This window comes from Heptranchias perlo, chromosome 14 (genome assembly GCF_035084215.1).
Source record: "Heptranchias perlo isolate sHepPer1 chromosome 14, sHepPer1.hap1, whole genome shotgun sequence".
NCBI classification, from domain to species: domain Eukaryota; kingdom Metazoa; phylum Chordata; class Chondrichthyes; order Hexanchiformes; family Hexanchidae; genus Heptranchias; species Heptranchias perlo.
Window position 1 is genome coordinate 23,133,771 of NC_090338.1, and position 19,229 is coordinate 23,152,999.

The 19,229-nt window shown below is 41.1% G+C and overlaps 1 protein-coding gene across 3 annotated transcripts in view; it reads right to left on the reverse strand.

The window, feature by feature from the left end:
• The window catches only part of sgcd (sarcoglycan, delta (dystrophin-associated glycoprotein)), a 151,710-nt gene extending 132,704 nt beyond the window's left edge, over positions 1-19,006 (reverse strand). For 2 of the 3 annotated variants that reach the window (XR_010965638.1, XM_067996107.1), the window contains exon 1: positions 18,794-19,006. The gene's annotated coding sequence lies outside the window, so the exon portion shown is untranslated. Of the gene's footprint in view, positions 1-18,788 lie in introns of all 3 variants that reach the window. The other variant, XM_067996108.1, reaches the window with a different exon arrangement.
• Positions 19,007-19,229: the final 223 nt, after the last annotated feature.

The window sequence follows — 19,229 nt, forward strand, 5'->3', positions numbered from 1 at the left end:
TAGGGTGGATACAGAGAAACTATTTCCAGTTTTGTGAGAATCCAGAACAAAGGGGCATAATCTTAAAATTAGAGCGAGGTTATTTAGGAGTGAAATGAGAAAGCACTTTCTCACTCAAAGAGTGGTGGAAATCTGGAACTCTTTCCTGAAAAGGCTGTGGATGCTGGGTCAATTGAAATTTCCAAGACTAAGATCGACAGCGTTTTGTTAGGTAAGGGTTTCAAAGAATATGGAACAATGCCGGGTAAATGGCGTTGAGGTATAGATCAGCCATGATCTAATTGCTCATTTTCATATTTCTTTCTCTTGTGTCCTCTGAAAAGCAAAACACCAAGAAAAATGTAGACACTGAAAATGTTATGCTATTTTACTAAATAGCAGAGAAATATGAGTTTCTCTCCCTAACCAAAATGCCAATTCATAATATGATTAGGCAGAGTCAGCATGGTTTTATGAAAGGGAAATCGTGTTTGACAAATCTATTAGCATAACTAGTATGGGAGGTTAGGGAGGAAATTGCGGGTCCCCTAGCAGAGATATTTGAATCATCGACAGCTACAGGTGAGGTGCCTGAAGATTGGAGGGTAGCAAATGTTGTGCCTTTGTTTAAGAAGGGCGGCAGGGAAAAGCCTGGGAACTACAGACCGGTGAGCCTGACATCTGTAGTGGGTAAGTTGTTAGAGGGTATTCTGAGAGACAGGATCTACAGGCATTTGGAGAGGCAGGGACTGATTAAGAACAAAAGAACATAAGAGATTTTTGTACACTAAGGGAATCAAGGGATATGGGGATTGGGTGGGAAAGTGGAGTTGAGGTAGAAGCTCAGCCATGATCTTATTGAATGGTGGAGCAGGCTCGAGGGGCCGTATGGCCTACTCCAGCTCTTATTTCTTTTGTTCTTATGAGGCTCATGGATAGAAAAGTGCTGTTTTCCTTCATGTCACTACGGAGATCTACCTGATCACTTTCAAACTCTCTGAAACTGGCTTTCTCAAACAACTGCAATTATTTGTTACATTTCCAAAATCTCCTCCTTAACTCTTCCATTGGCCTGTTTAAAAGAAAGCTGTTCTTGGTTATACAACCCTTCATAACCACTATCTCTGTGCTCTACAGAATGCACATAAATCCTGTTAAAGTACAAAAAAGCCAGCTTGTCCCTGTAGTCTAGACATAGCTGAGAGAGATTTTGAATTTTAGGGGTAAAAATTCCAATGCATTTCTCCTTAGCACATGCTAGGAGTTTATCAAAAAACTGCACACTCCCAGACTGCTATTTTACACCCATTAAAACTAATGGGCAGAAACTTGTGGGCTGAAAGTGGGCAATTGTGGGATATGTGTTCTTGCACACCATGAAGTATCAGAACTCTTGATCCTTAATACCATATTGGCAGGAAAGGAAATTTGTTTGCAAGCTCATGCTGCGATATGAAGACACTATTTTAGTACCTGACCAAGCTCACATTGCAACTGAATTTTGATTATCACTTGCCAGGTTCTGGCTTGAGCAATTCATACCGATGAGGTGAGAGTGCTCTGTAAAGAGGATATGAATGATTCTCAAAGAATTATAGCACAATAAGTAATCTCAAGGTTCATTGTCATAAACAAACTATTCTGAGATTAAAGTAGTTATTCACTGAGAGCAAATTATGGTATTGGTATATATCTGATGGTGAGTTTTTCTTGCAAATTAATATTACTTATCTTCAAGTAATCTTACTTATTCTCCTCAAGAGAATTCCAATTGGTTTGTAAGGCACGGCCTTCTAATTCTAAAACTCGTATACTTACACCAGTATACTTACAATACAGCCACCATCAATTACCACTCAGGTCAAACTCCCTCTCTCACCCTCCTTCAACAGAAACTCACTTTCCAGCCTTCCAAAGCTCAAGTATCTTCTCACTTGTAAACCAAGTTCCAATTTTTATAGGTTTCAACCTTATGACTCACTCGGTTTGTCTTAGAATAACTCTCAATTCAAACAGCGTAATCAGCACAATTCAGCAAATGTAATCATTTTTACTGTAAACAAACGACACAATCCGCATACAGCCTTTAGTTACACCTTCGCACTTACAATACAGCAACCACCACCAAATCCTACTTAGGCCAAACTTCCTTTCCTACCTTCACTCAGCACAAACTTGTCATTTGCTCATTTAATCTAACTCTCAGGGCTTAATATAAGCTATGTGATACAGGTGTAGAATATAACATTATATTGTTTGCGTTTTTAGTAAAGGACTTCAAGGGATAAGAACTTACAGCGTGGGGCCTCACAAAATAGTTTTATGGTGCAAGAATGCAAGAAATAGGAGTTTTATAGTGCAGAGGTTTAAGGATTATAATTTTTTGGTTGTTGGTTCAAGGAATATGAACTCACAGTTTCAGGCCTCCATAAATTCTTATGTCATACAGTGAGACTGTTCTAAAAATTCAAACAGATAACCTGGAGCACCAACACCGTTATAACAATCACAACAGCTGACTTAGAACACAAACACCTATATATATATCATTAAATATCTTACATGTGGCATATATTTCCTGTCCACAAATGTTACTTCCTGTAACACATTTCATGTCAACATTTATAATAAGAAAATATAAGTAAACATTTAGATTGGTAAAACTATGGAGTAAAACTGACGTTGTGGCTTGGCCGCCCGTTATAGAAACTACCTAATTTTCATTTCCATTGATTTCAAGGGCAGTTTGGGTCCCTTTCACCTGCCTTCCCCCAGTAATGCCTGATTGTACCTCCCCAATGCCACATCACTCCCTCCCCAGTTCTGCTGCATGCCAGAATCTCCTCCTCCTGAGACTATGGCCCTTCCCCCACCAATCCTAGATCAAAGACTTCTTTGGTGCTCACAAACCCATCGCATTCCCAGTGATCTCTGATCCCAGAACCACTTCAATGCTCTTGGACCACGAGACCTTTCTGCCCAATTATCTCAGATATTAGGAACCCACTCCCAGTATTCCCAGAACCTTTGTCTCCAGTATTCCTGTACTACCATTTCCTGCGCTTCAGACCCTGGGGCTCCTTCAAAGTACTGCTAGACCTTCAGATGCCATCCCAGTTCTGGATCACCTTCCCAATGCTCCCAGGGCATCCCATGCCAATGAATCAGAGTCCCTGGTAAACACTACTGGGCATAACAACCCTATTCTTATGGACATTTCCAGATCACTATGAGCGATGCCACGGAAGATCTGCAAATCTTTCTAACAATCACAACAGGTAATCTACAGTTCCTGGATTTTTATCAGGTAGCTTAATTGGACAACATGGAGCCAGATCATGGTACAACCTTATTGGCTTAGGTCAATTCAGATTCATTAATTCATTCTTTCCTTTGAATATTCCTCTTCCATTTTTCCCTCATCTAGATCAGAACGAATTTGGCTATCTAGATTAATAACGGAATACTGTATGTTCGATTAAAGCTCTTATAGGAGTCTTTAAAGCTCTAGTGCCAACATTGTCTCCTGAGGCAACTGCAGCAGTTATTTACTTCTTACGCATTTCCTATAATAAGCCACAGCTGTTTGTGTGATAATTACCAAAAATATTTCAACCTATTGTTACATTTATTTCCCCAAAGGACATTTGAATAACAAAACACAAAATCGGGTGGATTCAACAATTAAATTATTACTCTTTAAACACTGCCATAAACATTATTTAAACATTTGCTTTTCATATCATGAATATACTCTATTTTATAGGGATTTGGTCACATAAAATTACAAAAAAAAATCTAAACATCTGCAATAAATTGGGGGTAAAATCTAACTTCAGCGGGAGGCAATAAATGCTAAATTATACCCCCATTTTTTTTAAGGGTCAAACTTATTTTATTTACCAAATGTATTCTCTGAAGGCAGATAGAAAATTCAAACTCAAGCAATCTTGATAGTGATAGCTTCAAATAACATCAAGCTAGTGCTGAAAAGGCCACCAGGTTGGAGAGGAAAGGGGAATATGGAGGGAGGGGAGGGGGGAGACAGGCAAGGGAACATTAGGAACGAGTTGAAAGGCTAATATTAGAAAGGGTTCATCAGATTGTGGGGCAACATTGTATAAAAAAAAATGCTCGGTAAACCTTTTCGGTTTATGGAGGAAGAAAAACCATGTGCCATTTCCATCATGATGATCACCTGCATAAGTAACATATAGTGTGTTTCACCATGATAATACATGATTTATGTCATTGTAAGAAAGAAAGTTCACCAACCACTTTTGATGAAGTTGCTGTCGGTTGTGCTCACAGAGATAAGGCTGATAACAGTACATTCAATATTCAGTCTAAGGCATGCTAAATCATTCATTTTGTTTAGTGGTATAAACTGTATTGTGTCATGCCCCTTACATCTCCAGGACAAAGTAAAGGTTAATTGGAATTCCTTCGCAGGCTACAATGCATTTTTAAGAACCGCTGTCTGTAAACTTTTCTTTCATTTAAACCTTTTTATGTAGAAGCAACTCAGCCAAAATTAGATAAGAAAATAATTAACTCCAGTTGCAAACTCCAAATGATCTTTTCTACAGTTTCTTCTCCTCTGAAACACGATAGAAATTTCTACAACAATGCTTTCTACAATGGCAACCTTTAATATAAATTGCATCTGGCTGGAAGTGTTGCATTCATCTCATCAGGTTTATAGTTTATGTAATATTCTCCATATGGATTTCTGGACAAGGAGATAAACTGGGTTTAAATTGAGTTATGAAAAGTGGAGGTGGGGGCAAAGAGTCAACTGAATTATCTCAAAATAGTCATCTATACTGGAGCAAAAAAGAGAACAGAATGGCTGTCGGGAGGAAGAGAAAATGATCAAATTAAAGTCTACTGGTGGGGCTGTATGGATTAAAAGACTTGGCAGTATTAGCATGACCTTTCTGGGTGGGAAATTTTACTAATACTTATGAGCTACCAGAGATTGCCAAACCAAACAGAAGCATGTACATTGGTAAACTTCCCAAAGCAGCCAACTGAAATCTTTCAAGGTCCTTCATACATACCCTGTTCACCAGGGGTAATTAGTTTAATTATATGACATCGTCCTCCCCACACACCAATTCTTGGCAACAAAATAAACTTCTTAAAATAGATCAAGCAAACAAATAAAACAAAAAGCAACAAAATTGCATTTATTAAGGAATGAAATAATTATCATTCCACTGAATTTCAAAGTTTTCAATGGCTTTTTTCACAGTCAATTGATTTTAAATTATTCAAACATCATGTATCTTAGTTGGAAGCAGTCCACAGATCAATTCACTTCAAATTACACAAGCATTTTTAATTTTAGTCATGCAACACTTGCTCCACTTTCTCCCCCCCTCCCTTCCACTTTGTTGCTTTATTTCTCTTTATCATTTTAGCCTGTCAGCTCTCTTTTGTTTCAGTCTCTCGGAGCCACAGGTTGCTACTCTCCCTATAAATTCATAAATCGCCAGGATGCCAATGCTAACCTTAGGCTCAAAATGCAAAATAACACTGATTAACAACGATTATAACCATCGAGCTTTTCTAAGACTTATTTTGCTATTTATCCGATCCACATTTTAAAAAAACACTAGCCAGCATCTGACAACCCCACATTTTCTGTGGTAGAGAAACAAATAATAATAATATCCATTCATGACACAACTGGAGTCTTTAATACATTGGTCAAGTTTCTAGGTGTTGGGGAATGTCTATTTTTTACCATCATATCTTCCTTACTAGTTAGGACCAGCTGACTGGAAGAGGGTGGGGTTTCGTACTTAAGTTTCCAAGGGGATTCTGGATCAGTGAGGCAACGTGCTGGAATTCAGGACTGTGGAATAAAAATAGCTTGGGTGTATTATGCTATTAAGGTAAACTCTATGAGCCACACAACAAAAGAAAGGCTGGTTTCTCAGATGCAGCAATCAATATAGGATGGGATAAAGCTTGTAATATTGCAAACCATTTCCCAAAAATCCACCAGTATTTCTTAGAGAACATTATGGAATTCAGTCCTCAGCCTTTGCTATTCATTTTTTTTTCATTTCTTCCCTCCCACTTACAGTCTATTGAAGGAGCATTCCTTCATTAATAGGCTGCTAAGATGCTAAGATCGCTTTTAAAGTCATTTGGAAACAAACTGAAATACTTCGGTTATGTTCTGGAAATCATTACAAATGGAAACAAAAATATCACAACATTTTTCATTCCGTACAGATGTTCTGAGCAAAGTGCAGGAGGATGCAGAAGTGTATGTGACAGCATCACTCCAGCACACAGTGAAATTAAGTCAAGGTGTGGCACAAAAATTGAAGTGTGACGCTAGGGTCTGGTCGTCAAAATGAACTAGACATACTGTTTTTATTATGTTACTAGCGTAGCCCTCATTGCATTGTTTATAGTAAGTCAGATGATATGTTGCTTTACAAGGACAGGAGTGTTATACCATGTAATGCACAATATGTTCTTCTGCTGCTAAAGTGGACCTGTGTGCCATAAAGACAACAAAGTTTAATTGTTGAGACAGATCACCAGGTCACAGTTTAATTCCTTGGTGACGAAGCTGTGCAGAGAGAGGTCACTTAAGATTTTAATTGTTATTCAGGCTGCAATGCAAAATTTAGGATGAACCGTCTGGCTTTCAAATAAGATGCTTGATCGGGTGGCAGTAAAGATCCCATGACAGTCTATTAGAAGAGGAGCAAAGTTCCCCTGCTGCCTTGGCCAACATTCTCCCTCATACAACACCACCAAAAACAGATTATAGTTTCATCATTCATTTGTTGTTTGGGACCTACCTAAATGCATCTGCCCACATAACAACGCTTCAGATTGGTTGTGAAGTGCTTTGGGAAATCCTGAAAGTATGGTAAGGCCCTATATAAATGCAAAAAAAGGTGTGAGGCTCAAGTTATTCAGATTTTAGTTGTTGTTTGGTGATGGAATTTTGCAAATTGGAATGTTCTCGTCAGTTACAGACTCTAGCTCAGAGAGACACAGCATTTTAGGATTGTTTTGCGTAAATGGCAGTATCCACTGTGTGATGTCTGCACACACAGACTTTCAAATTGCTGCCCAGGTGTAAAACTGGCATTGTAGATTGGTCACCCATTATAGAAACTGCCCGATTTTCTTTGCTTTTGAAATCAATGGCAATGAAAATCTGGTGGTTTCTATAACAATGTATTAGGAATGCTAAATCCTAAAATTAACTCTTACCATGCTGTTGAGCCTCAGGCTCCTCGGTCAAAACTCCCCGCTACTCTACGATGATTCCGAGAACAAAGGTAACCACCAACTTTTTTTCTCCGCTACCAACCATATCTTTAAACCTCTCTCCCCACCCCCTCCATCGTCACCTCCAATAACAAGCACGGATGTCTGTCATTAGATAGAAAGAAAGAACTTGCAATTATATAGCGCCTTTCATGATCTCAGGATGTCCGAAAGCACTTTACAGCCAATTAAGTACTTTTGAAGTGTAGTCATAATGTAGCAAATGCAGCAGCCAATTTGTGCACAGCAAGATCCCACAAACAGCAATGTGATGATGACCAGATAATCCGTTTTTGATACCGGTCGAGGGATAAATATTGGCCAGGACACCAGGGAGAACTCCCCTGCTCTTCTTGGAGAATAGTGCCATGGAATCTTTTATGTCCACCTGAGAGGACAGACGGAGCCTCGATTTAACGTCTCATCAGAAAAACGGCACCTCTGACACTCCAGCGCTCCCTCAGTACTGCACTGAAGTGTCAGTCTAGATTATATACTTAGGTCTCTGGAATGGGATTTGAACCCACAACTTACTGACTCAGAGTGCTACCACTGAGCTGAGGCTGACACCTTAAGATTGAAACCGTCCATTCAGCTGTTTCCTCCCCTTCCTTTAGCATACCAAACCAAACCTCCCCCAGGCTCCTCCCTGACTTAGCCCTGAATCCATGTCTTTCCATACTTTCCCTCTTATCTCCCCTCATGTCTTCTCTGAGCTCATCTTGTCCACATGACCAATCTCCTACTTGCTTAACCTCATTCCCACTAAACGACTGCCCACCCAACTTTCCTTCCTGGCCCCATGCTAGCTGACATGGTAAATTTCTCTCTCTCCTCAGAGACTGTCCCCCTTTATAACATCGCCCACCGCCACCCCTACAATAGCCCATCTGCTGCTGAAACCCTCATCCATGCCTTTGTCACATCCATACTATTCCAATTCTCTCCTCCGATCCTCCCGCATGGAACGGGAATGCGGCCAGTGGGAATTAAATGAGGCCGTGGAGTTAAAATATCCAGGAACTCATTTCTGGAGCAGTGAGTGAGTTCCTAACTCACACCACTGCCTCCCCGCCCAAAGCTGGCCCAGAGTTAAAATTGGGGCCCAGGTTTTTATCAGCAACAACGGCATTATTCAGGGTAGCACTCCATGGGCCTGCTGCCATCCGTTAAACATCTTTACACAGAAACTTTCATTCATGTTGAAAACTGCAGCATTTAAACTCTGAAAGAATAGTGTTATTGATAAGATTGTGTGGGATATACATTCCTCCCGTAGGTTAGAAATAGTGGGTAAGTTCTTCCCCTCAGGAATGTCAGATATTCCTGACGATGCCATTTCAGCTCACTGTCCTTTCACCCCTGGGAATTTGGTGCAAATGATGCCAAGACAAATGGAATGAAAGCACTGCTTCTCTGAAAGCTGTTGGTTTTCCTAAGTAAAAGGAGTCTGGGTTGTCTTCACTTTTTTCTTCCTCTTTTTCTGACAATGTTCGCTCCTGCCCTCCTGACACCATCGAATCCTTGGCAGAGTATGGTTTTATGGGTACCGGCTGTCTTCCAGTATCTCACCCAAGTATCCATCCTTCATGTATGAGCCCATATAATGAGTGCCAGCAGGCTATTCAACTTTAGGGGGTATCACAACCAAGGCTGATCCTGTCCTCATCCAATGTCCACATTTATTTCTTGATGGGGTTGCTAGATATCGATCAGGAATGGGAACCCGATTTCCCCCTCCCCAAACCAGAGACATTGAAGCAAATCGCAGCATCCCTACTGCTACCTCGGTTGAGATCACTAACTCAGCACAAACTGAGGATCAAATCTAGAACCTTCTTAGTATATAGGCCGCAGCTACTCACCATCTTAAATGGCTGAGCCCTTGTGGAAAGCAAATGAATTCACTTTTCAATAAATGCCATTCCTGGTTTGAGAGATCATGAACATATGAACATATGAATGTTTTTTCTTGACCGTACATTCGGTCCAGCTAGTTGAACTGCTTCCCAGTATTCAAGAGGTAAATAAAGTGTGGTAACTAGATAAAGCTAAGCCAAATTAGTTTTGAGACAGGGTGCCCTGTTACCCTGCTCTCTCCTATACACACTCACGTGTACATGATTTCATTCACCTCTGTTCTTTCCTTGTAAGTCTTTGCTTCCCTATATTCTAACATTGAATTGCCTTGTTCCCCATTTCTCATTGCCATGTACTCTCACCAGCCCACACATTCTCCTCCATGTATACTCACTCACTGTGTGGTTTCATCCTCTGTATCCCTTGGTACATGCTTACTCACATTAATGTTGCCCATTCCCTATACTCTCCCACTTGTGTTCACTGCCCTGAATTGCCTAGTTTTCTTGTTCTTTTTTTCCCCATTTACTCACTTTTCTGCACTCATGTGTATGGGTTTTCCTGTTCTCTCCATGGCTTCCCTGGATGTTTTCCTTCCTGTGCTCTCCTTCTCTTCCTCTCCTTTGCACTCCTATAGTACCCAGTCCCCTATACCCGCTTGCCCTCCTGTACTCTCCATTTTCTTTTAGACTATTCCTAGATTCTTTGCTTTCCTCTGAAATTATAACTTGTACAAGCACGGCAAATTGTTTGTTTGTGCCTTCATGTAGGAAAGCTTCCTATGATATACAGCAATACTAATTGCACACAATACAAATAACCCTCATGTAATATAAGTGCTAGATGATTGCCAACTGATCTTGCACCTGTAACTGAATAACATTTCTGTACCATTGATCTGAGTCAGTAGAGCTATGTAGTGCTGTTAGGGTTAGAAAGAGAATCATTTTATATGTCAACACAATGCATTGTACAGAGGGCGGAATACAGACTCATACCCACAATTCTCCACCCACTGAGTTCCTCATCTCAGCTGGGATGTAGAGGAGAAAGTGAGCGTAATGGTAAAATGATTTGACCTCAACTATTTTGGTGCACTTCCCAGAGTGTCATTGGCAGAGGTCTGGGAATATGTTGCCTGTCTGGTTTCTCAGCCAAGCAACGGTGCATGGCAGGAGTGAAGAGGTACTTTAAAAAGACATATAAAAACACACATTTGGCTAATTAGTGCCATAAAGATACATTTAGTTATGGCTTTAGTGTTCATAATTACTTCTAGAGCAGGTAGTTTATAGACCACTTGGTGCATTATTATCATTGAATCCAGTATAATTTATAAAAGGATTACGACACACTGAACTTAATCTGGAATTAAGGCTCCTTTACCAACAATTAAATTTTCGTATTGAAATGAGATGCGATTGAAGTAATTATAGGCAAATGTACTCTTATTAAACTGAAGCTAAGCTCTTCAATTCATGGAAGTAACTCAAGGTTGAATTCATCTGCAAAACCCATTTATATACAGCCTTTAAATCTTTATGGGCAGGATGGTATAAATTCACAATATCTTCTGCACCAAATAAATCCTGCATTTCCTGAGTACTAACGTTTCCCACCCTTTGTGGCGTATTCTATATGTTTTCGTCGCATTTCTGCATCTTCTACTTAGTTAAGGAAGATAACTATAAGGAATAACAACAACTAGTGTAGTAATCGTGATCAATGGACAGTCACCCAGAGACTTCATTTAAGGCATAAAATAATCTTTTTCACTTTTAATATTTGACTAAACTTCATTTTCAGGACTCCTCTAGAGAATCCTCTCTAATACAATTGAGAAGATCTTAGGGGTGGGAACCGAGTAGTTAAAATTGGCCAGATGACTCACCCGCCAATGTTCTGCCTGGCTTCAATTTTAATCTGCCCTACTGAGCAGCTGGCAATAGCACCAGCTTGATGCCAGCGAGGGTCCTTTTTTAAAAACGCAGATCAGGATCCGATGACCTCAGCGGGCCCCATCTGCAATTTTAGCTGCGGCCATAACTGTGGAAGGGATCCTGGACCAGAGAAGGCTATTTAAGGTAAGTTTTTTCGAACTTGGGGCAGGAGTGCTCAACTGAGTCCCACAGGCAAAGCTTAGGCCTCCCCTGCCCTGGCTAACCCACTTCTCTCCTGAAAGTCCCTCCCCACGACTTACCTTCTTATCAGCAAACCTTTCTTTGGTGCTGTCACCTGAATCTCCGCTGCTGCCCATTATCAGGCGGGCAGCTGACAGGCAGCACGCTGTTGAGGCCTGAGAGTTAAATTCACGCTGCCATGGTCAGGCACGCACCCTGCCCACCCAAATCCCGCTCTGAAACAGATCAACTCTAAGCTTTAGGAGAGAACTTGACAAAAGGTTATACCTGAAACAATACCTATTCTCCTTTTTCCACAGATGCTGCCTGATATGCTGAGTGTTTCTAGTATTTTTCTGTTTCTGATTTCCAACATCTGCAGTATTTTGTTCTTCTTTTTTTAGGACTGGCTTCCTTATCAGCTCTCACAGACTGTCCCTGCGGAATATGTATTACTTTCTATTGTTCCTAGCTGGATAGGAAACCAAGGTTAAGGGGTGATTCGATTGAGGTTTTTAGGATTTTGAAAGGAATTAATAGGGTAGATAGAGAGAAACTTTTTTGGCTGGTGGGGGAGTCTAGGACAAGGGGACATGACCTTAAAATCAGAGCCAGGCCATTCAGGAGAGAAGCTAAGAAACATTTCTTCATGCAAAGGGTGGTAGAAATATAAACATAGAAACATAGAAATTTACAGCACAGAAGGAGGCCATTCGGCCCATCATGTCTGTGCTGACCAAAAAAGAGCTATCCAGCCTAAACCCACTTTCTAGCTCTTGGTTCATAGCCTTGTAGGTTATGGCACCTCAAGTGCACATCCAAGTACTCTTTAAAAGTGATGACGGTTTCTGCCTCTACCGCCCTTTCAGGCAGTGAGTTCCAGACCCCCACCACCCTCTGGGTGAAAAAATTTCTCCTCAACTTAACTCTCTCCCACAAGAAAGCAGTAGATGCTAGCTCAATTAATAATTTTAAATCTGAGATAGATAGACTTATACTAGCCAAGGGTATTAAGGGGTATGGAACCAAGGCGAGTGGATGGAGTTAGGATGCAGATCAGTCATGATCTCAATGAATGATGGAACAGGCTCGAGGGGCTGAATGGCCTACTCCTGTTCCTATATTCCTATGTCTTTGACCCTCTTGCAGCTCTCTGTGTCCAGGGATTGACCAGCTGAGCTGCCAATCAAACAGGCTATCGCCCAACCCCCACCCTGAGGTGAGGGGTCCCTGGGAACTACCCCTTGCTGGTCTCTAATTAATAGGCTGTCGTAACATAATAGATGTGAATGGTTACTGGGAAGTCTAAACAAATCGCCATTGTTCTGAACAGATGCTTTGTCTGAATCTAATCCATACTTCCCAGAATCTATGCGTTGTGAGTTTAACCCCTTGTGAGCTGATTTTAACTTAATTTCATCATTTTAATATAAATTACACCAAAATCCTTCCATGGTTAAATAGTCAAAAATCCTGGACCATGGCAGTTATTTATGTTTAAACCTATTTCTACCCGGAGCACAGCAGTGAATCAATATTCTATCCTACAAGTCCCCAACAATATATTGCTTCTGTCCTGCTCCTCCATATATCATTAAATCTGGGGAGTAGAAGAATTTTATTTTGTAATGATACAGGTAAGGGCTGGGAAATGGAATACTTTTACATATATCTACTAAGTGTCCCTATCAAGCACACTCAGGTCAGGTACAGAAGTAAAGCTACGACTGCTCTTTTCTGACAATGTACCTCAAACCCGGTTCTTTCTTAGAAGAGTGGAAACTTTTTATCCCATCCATGTCAGCAGGGTTCAAACTCAAAACACAGATGACTGGATAGTGTTCTAGCCTGGTGTGAATTTAAGACATCCAGATTAAAGGACTCCATAGAAACGAGGCTTTAGCTTTGCTTTGGTGTTCACTTGGTGTACACTGACACCAGTGTAAATATGAGCATAAGGCACTAAGAAAAAGACAAGCACCATTGCTTGTATGCTTGTGTGCATAAATGGCGAATATTTGTTTGGAGGTCCACCTCAATCAATGATGGGTTTATTTTCCATTTGGTTCAAATCGGAAAGGAAAATAGAGTTTTGCAGACCAACTCAGGAATCATAAGAAAAATCTGTGCCAGTTCTATTGCCAGAATTACAGCGGTAGTAATGGCCCATAAATTAGGCCAGGACCTGAATATACCAGGTCCCATGACGAAGATTCTGCGAGGCCTTGTAAGGACGGAGCCTCCACCTGCCCCAAACAAAGCCAGCAGTGTTTAAGGGGCGAGGGCGAGGAGTCAGGATTCACACCGCCATATGTTCCAATGTCCCTGGCCCTAGAATACCAGTGGGTCAGGTGTACCAGGCTGCAGAATGGTGGTTGTGCACCCTAACAAAGGAGTGCAGGCCAAGTTCATGGCCTAGACCCCTGAAGATTCAAGGCTAGTAGAAAAAAACAAATTGCAAAATTGCACCCCCCCCAACCATATAAAGGAGGCCGAGGGGCCACTACTTTCTCCTCCCCCCCCCCCCCCCCCCACTGTTTCTAGCACAATACAGCCTCCACAGGAGGGCTGGAATCTGAGATGTGCATCATGTGTCCGCCATCGGCATGCAAAGTAAGGCACCTCCCCCAACCCCAGAAAATCAGCCAGGCGCAGAGGTTCCCAGCAGGCTCATCTGTACTTACTCTGGGATGCACCCCCACAGTTTTTCAGTCCAATTCTCTAAATCATAGAATCATAGAAGTTTACAACATGGAAACAGGCCCTTCGGCCCAACATGTCCATGTCGCCCAGTTTATACCACTAAGCTAGTCCCAATTTCCTGCACTTGGCCCATATCCCTCTATACCCATCTCACCCATGTAACTGTCCAAATGCTTTTTAAAAGACAAAATTGTACCCGCCTCTACTACTGCCTCTGGCAGCTCGTTCCAGACACTCACCACCCTTTGAGTGAAAAAATTGCCCCTCTGGACCCTTTTGTATCTCTCCCCTCTCACCTTAAATCTATGTCCCCTCGTTATAGACTCCCCTACCTTTGGGAAAAGATTTTGACTATCTACCTTATCTATGCCCCTCATTATTTTATAGACTTCTATAAGATCAATTGTGGAATAGCTAGGATCCCTATACATAGATTGTGTTTTGTATACTGATAGACAGGCTAGGTAGAAGAATCTATTTGAAATGTATGTGTAACCTGGTTTTTTTTGGGGGGGGGGGAAATCCAGGTATTCCTGGGCAATCATTCACCAACATTTAAGGTTTGGTTGGACTTTTATACAAGACCTGTAAAGAACTAAATGCTGATACTTTTTTGATCAAGTTTTGCAAACAGAAAACTCCTCCGCAGTGCAGGCTGAACATCTTGAAGCACTTTCTTTCTATAAACATCTTTCATGATGCCATGTATCACACTAACACAGAACACGTGTGTGCGTGCGTGTATGCTTTTAATACGCACCGGTATGTGCAAATTAGCAGGCCGGTGAGATCTGTGAGTATGGGAGTAATGCGACAAATTAAATAGCTGACAGACAGATTAACTGAGACAGATTCAGGGGGTAATGCAGATACAGTGCTGTATTGTTAAGTGTCTAACTTTTCATAATGTTTTACACTTTACATGCAGAGACACAGAGAATGCTCCATAAGATGTATTCTGCAGTGCCAAAATGGACATAGGAAATTAAGGGGGTGAATTTCCTTAGTTCTTCCCCTGGGTGCACCACTGTACCTTTGGCAGAAGTTCGGCAGAAACCCCGTTTACACACTTTCTGCTGTGGCAGAGCAGGAGGAACCTGGAGGAAATTCCTGGAGTGTGTTTTATATTTTTAATAGAAGGATATTCCAGGGCAACTAAAAAGAGGCCAGAATGCGATACACACATTAGTAGAATCCTACAGGCAAGGAAACATAAGGAAACAAAAACAAAAAAATGATGGAACCACTCATTGAAAAAGAAACAGAACAAAGGGAAATGGGAAGAAGAGAGAGAGAGACAGTTCCTTTTGTTCTGTTCTTTTTAAAATCCTGTTGATCTGTGTTATTTTCCAGTTCTGACAAAGGCTTCACACCTGAAACTTGAACTTGCCTGTTCTCTCCACAGATGCTGCCTGTCCTGCTGAGTGTTTCCACCAGTTTCTGTTTTTGCTTCAGATTTCCAGCACCTGCAGTTTTTGACTTTTTGTTTACAACGAGAAATTGAGGATTGGGATGATCCCTTCAACGGGAGTCAGGACTAGCAATAGCCCCAGTTTAAATTTTGCAGATAAAGAGGGTTCACATTTCAATTGGGTCTCATCAATACAATTCATATTTGCACAAGATACTCCTTAAAGAGGATGAGCCCAAAACTCCTGGAGACACTTTCTCCCACTACAACTGCAGCGGAGCAGGACTTTTGCCTGCCAGTCAGCCCTCGTCCCAAATCCAAATGAAAAGGTTAATTTGTATTTAGGGGGTGGGCACCATCTCCAATGCTCCCTGGCGGTCACACAGGAACCAAGAATTTCAAAGCAACAAGTTGTGGGGAGGGGAAGGAGTGGCTGTTCTGTCTGCAGAGTGAAGAATTTTTTTTAGTGAAGCGTTATTTTACTGTTACTGCTAGAAAAGCAATGTTTTGGGTCCTAATTCTGCATGATGCTGGCGTGCTTTGCATTGAGGACAAAGGAGGCTAGAACTGTCGAGATTTCTGGCAGATTATGACAGCCCAGCCGTGCTGCCTCCTCTGGCAGGGAGGGGAATGAAGGAAACACCTGCATCCACATCAAATCAGAATTTTCTTCATTCAATTAAAAGGACAGAGATGTAGCTAAACCAGATTCCACCCCATATCCCCTCCACCGCCTGAAGTATGCCATTATAAAACTTTCCCAGGCCCGGAAACTTTAGGCACAATGTGTACTTCAACAGGATATCCCCTCAAACTGGGTGCACAGTTACAGCTCTTTAAGAGAACACACACTTACACAGTACAGCCCATTAAAAAAAACATAACCAGTTTCAGGCCTTCCTTTGCAAAGATCGGAAACTCCTGACCATAAAGACAATGGGCCGGATCTTGCTGGAAAAATAACGGCGCGTTAATGACACATGCCGTTATTAATATGCAAATTGGCCAGCAAATTCAGGGGACTAAGAGATACGCCGTGAGTTGCGAATCTCAAGAACTTGCTGGTTGCTTTGCACAAACAGTACCTTGCCCTCAGCCTCCCTGTCATTTTTAAGAACTTGCTGGATATAAATATTAATTGTTCATTAAACTCGCCACGGAAAGTCAAGTCTGGTAATTAAGAGCGTAAGTACCTTTTGATGACATGATAATTGTTAATTCAATGCCAATCAACCTCCCTGGCCCAGAATGGGAATAATTTAAAGTGTTCAATCTCATTCCTGCATAGAGATTTTAAAAGTGTCAAATTCTTAATTTTACATTTTTTTTCTTACTTTTCCTTTCTGTCTCTTTTTTCTCCCTCTCTTAATCCAGCCTTTCTTTCCCATTCTTTATTTCTCTGTCTGTATCTGATCTGACTCTAATTCACCCACTCTAATCTACCCTCCTTCTCAGTCATTCCTCTGTTTCTTTCTCAATCATTAAATCTCACTGGTTAAGGAGATAGACTCTTGGTCCCACCATTCACTGAGATCCCAAGTGCCCCGTTGTCCTCACCATGCCGTTATCAGCTCGCACTCCCAGCAAATTATGACTCAAAAATCTTTTGAGATGAAAGGTGAAGAGAAAAGTTTAACCAGTAGGGCATGATCCAGCAAGATCCGATCCATGGTGCCAGTTCCTGGAGCTAGCATGGACTGCATGTGTGCCTTGGCCTTTTCAATAGTACCCCACTGACAACTGGTACACATTACAATCAGACAGGAAAAATATCACAAATAAAGAGACTGCATTTAGCAGAAAGAAAAAACAAATTCTGGAAAGTGTGTCTCTCCTACGCTTAAGTATTTTCTCTCACTGATATCAGGAAATCATCAGGAGGAGGAACTCAGGAACAACAATTATTCTGAGTCTCCAATGCACTATATCTCAGATGTAAACAATTTTACAACACCAAGTTATAGTCCAGCAATTTTATTTTAAATTCACAAGCTTTCGGAGGCTACCTCCTTCCTCAGGTGAACGATGTGGAAAACATCGTTTTCCACATCGTTCACCTGAGGAAGGAGGTAGCCTCCGAAAGCTTGTGAATTTAAAATAAAATTGCTGGACTATAACTTGGTGTTGTAAAATTGTTTACAATTGTCAACCCCAGTCCATCACCGGCATCTCCACACTATATCTCAGAGCCATCCTTGAGTGAAAAATTCCAATGAAGCTTTTTAATTAGGTTAGTTACAAAATCAGTTTTCTTCAATAGCACAAAAACATTAGTCCAACCTTTATAAAACTTCAAGGATATAAATCTTATGCCAATATAAACATATAGACATATATGGATCAATTGGATTTAATTTATACAAGCAAATTAGGTTACTTTCCTCAGTAACTTGAACATCATGAAACAGAAAAATACATTAGCATTATGTTTAAGATAGTGTCCAAAGAGAATATAACATATTTGTCCTCTGTGTATAACAGTCTTTGAATGGGGGGGAAGAGATTCTCCGTAGGAGAAATATAAATACATTAGACACAATGCATCAAATTAGACAAATTTTTCCTTCCTAAAACAGTGTCAAAGAGCGGCACAGCAGATCAAACACGGGTCACACTAAGCTGGACAGTGACAAATGGCAATGCCAAATGACCTTTCACCAGTATGAGGATGATAGGGCAAGTTCACAAGTACAACATATACAGCTTAAATTGTTTCAACTTGTGCTGCACTGCACCACAATAGCCACCCAAGTATTGAGTTAAGGTATTCAGGTGAAAAATACGAAAAAGCTATGCGACTCAGAATGGTGGATCCACAGGCACGTGAGTACTGGGGTGGGGGGGTGGGCGGGTTCACTGTCCATCATAGCTTTGCATATTTCTACATATATTTTTATATTAAACATTGATACCATGGTGGGGGGTTGGGGGAGAAGGGTGGGTTTACTTCTCACAGAGAAATCATCTTGCACAATGTAATCTGAAGCGGAACAGTGCCTCCCTCTTCATTTAACCACAGTGGCTCTCAGAAAAAATTAAAACCAGGCACAGCTACAAGCTGCCCCAGAGACACTTGAATTTCCTCCCCTTCCAAACAAACTAGATCCCTCCTGAAGAGCCTCCTTAAAAGCTGAGAGTTGTTAAGCAGCAGTCTAAATTTAGGAGTGACTCGATAGTAACAAGAAGTTCTGAAGTTAACTATGTTCTAAGTCTTTTATTCTCACAGACAGCTGTTGCTTCTCAGCCATATACCGTTCACTTTTTATACTTGATTATAATTTGAAACAGAGAACAAATCTTTAAGCCTTTGTCCTTGCAATAAAAAGGCATACAAACAGAAAAAAGGCAGACCAACAAAAGTGAATCACAAGGAGTAGAATATATAAAGTAACAGAATTTGTTTTTACCTTACCTTTCAGTCTTTTAATCTGACAAGAGACAGCCTGGGTGTATCAGGAATATCTAACAGTGAAGTGTCTTACCAACAACAGCATGTGGGCTGGACTGGGCTGGGCTGGACTGGCAGGCGGACTCAGGATTTTCCAACAGTACATCTCCAGCCAAGTCCAACCGCAGGCCTAAAGAATTTCCTGAATCCTGTGCATAGCACTCGCAACTGCTGACTGAGAAATCATTCCATGACTAAATTCTGCTCAAGCCTGGCAGTTTGATTTACATCTCTTTGGTCGCGTTCCAAGAGGGCAGCACAAGTGATGGTGTTCAGAGTTGCTTAGGCCCCTCTTTTACTTCATGTAGAAATATTATTTTTTTTAAAAATGATCTAGATAGTAAAATCCTTCATATCATTCCAACTCATAGAACTCAGTTTTAAGTAATGCAAGTCTCCT